Here is a 2,158-nt window from a genome sequence, read left to right on the forward strand (position 1 = left end):
AGTGTACATGTTTCAAGCAGATTAAGAAGTAATCTAGGAAAAGGTGGCAAACAGCTCTTTCTGAGAATAAAATTCAAAACATGAGTAAACAAACCCACAAAGAATTGATGGCTGATTGTGCACAAGCTTTTAAACCAAATCGTACATCTAATTGGCAAACTGGAAAAGCCATTTGTTCATGAGCAGACACTGAAACCTAAAACCTTGACTTGCACTTTCTAAAAGTAGACTTTGGAGAGATCCACGGCCTCTGCTTGTCACCAGTTTAATTCATGTGCCTCCTGCTCCACAACACACTCAAAGAAAAGTGTGGAGCCAGTGTGGCCCTATCTTGTTTTATGAGCTTTTCATGCACGCACCCAACGACTTTATTCCATTTTGTCACTCATAGTTGTTAACAGAAGAACAACATTGTTCAAATTGTTGCTACTGTATGTAGTTTATATGTGCCATTCTTGATTTGTTTCTTTGGCAGGACAGCTTGTTTTTCTCGGTCCGTTGGAGAGGTTACGTAATTCTCTCTTATTCTCAAAACTAATTGGGTTGAATGTTAGATGTTTGTTCAGTGAATATGCAGAACTTCGGTGTTCTGCAGCCAGCAGTCTACGGGTGGGCGCCTTGAACCACAGCTTTTCTCGAAAGAGATCGACTATTGTGGTGGGGATTAACTTTAAATTTTTCTTAAACTCTAGACAGAAGAATCAGTAATGAACACATTCCTTTTATTTCCATGAATAGCGCCAAAGAAAACTAAAGTTATGATGATTTATAAAAAGAAACTGCAAAATGAATGAAAATGAGAAAAACAAGATTGAGCGAACTTTGAAATAAGTTCGCTCAAGTCTCTCACACTGTGACTCCAGCACCTCACAAACCGCAGACCCACACCAACATATCAGGAGAACCTTATCCGACTGAGAACTGCACCAATTTTAAGAAGAGCCACATGAGTCTGTGATGAAGTAAAGGGTGTAAGCGGAGAGGGGGAGCTCGGTGGCGTGGAGGAACCCTGCAAGTCTGCCACCAGCTGCACCTGTCTAAGAAGCAGGGATTCACTAGGGCCTCAACAGGGAGCTTGGCCAAGCGGCTGTGGGAGAGAGGAAGGTAAAGAGGGGAAGCTGAGAGACGGCAAGGCTGAATATAAACCCACTGAGGATCTCTCCCACAGCCTCCACCAGACCTATAAATAACCTTCAGTAGATTCAAGTGGAATTAAGAGTGGAAATCCGTCTCTTGTGGAGTGCTGAACTGAAAAGAGAAATTAGGTTCAGTACCTTGCTGCTCCTCCTCTGTCTTATAAACACATGGACTTGGCTAATGAAACAAATAATTTTTTTTCTGACATGTTCTCACATTCTCATCCTAGTTGATTGATCATAGATACACGTAAAACATAAAATTCATGTCTCTTCTGACAAAAAAATATAACATTTATTAATGGTAGTTTGAAAATTGTAGTCATTGCCAGATACCTTTCCAATTTACACCTGGAAAGGTATCTAGTTGCTGTGGGGTTGCAACCAGGGCCGTTGCTTGTCACGTGGTGCTTACTCAGAAACAGGAATGACCAAAAACTAAGTATTTTTCAGTGCATGCTGCCACTGCCATGTTCCAACTTGGGGAGAGAGTATTTGGGGTAATGTGTAGTTTTACACACATTGTATTTTGCAAAGAGTTGGCCAATTTTATGGCCAACATTTTGGTCTCATCTGAGCAAAGCATCTTTTTCATCAAGGTTATTTTGTCCCCTGTATTGTTTTATGGCTAATTGCAAACAGGCAATTAGCAATATCAATAGATTGAGTCTTCAAACAAAGCGGCATTCAAAAAAATACTTGAGAATAAAAAGGTGCATAATGCCATAAAGACAATTTGGACACAGTTGGAATCTGCCATTCCTGCAAAGAAAAAGCTTGAGAATGCGAAAAGGAAGAAATGGCAAAAATGACCAAAGGACAAAAAGAGGTTTTGCTGCTAACAGAAATTTCTAGAAATATTTGTTGTGGAAGGTTCTGGAACCAAAATTTTTCCATTTCGTTTTGATAATATTTCTGCCATGTGAAAGTCATTCTATCTGTTGTTGTTTAATAAATGCTGCCAGTGCTGCCCCTCTGTGTCAGGAAACAAACATGAACTTAAAAAATTGGAGGACCTGAAA

Source organism: Xiphophorus hellerii, chromosome 2 (genome assembly GCF_003331165.1).
Source record: "Xiphophorus hellerii strain 12219 chromosome 2, Xiphophorus_hellerii-4.1, whole genome shotgun sequence".
NCBI classification, from domain to species: Eukaryota; Metazoa; Chordata; class Actinopteri; order Cyprinodontiformes; family Poeciliidae; genus Xiphophorus; species Xiphophorus hellerii.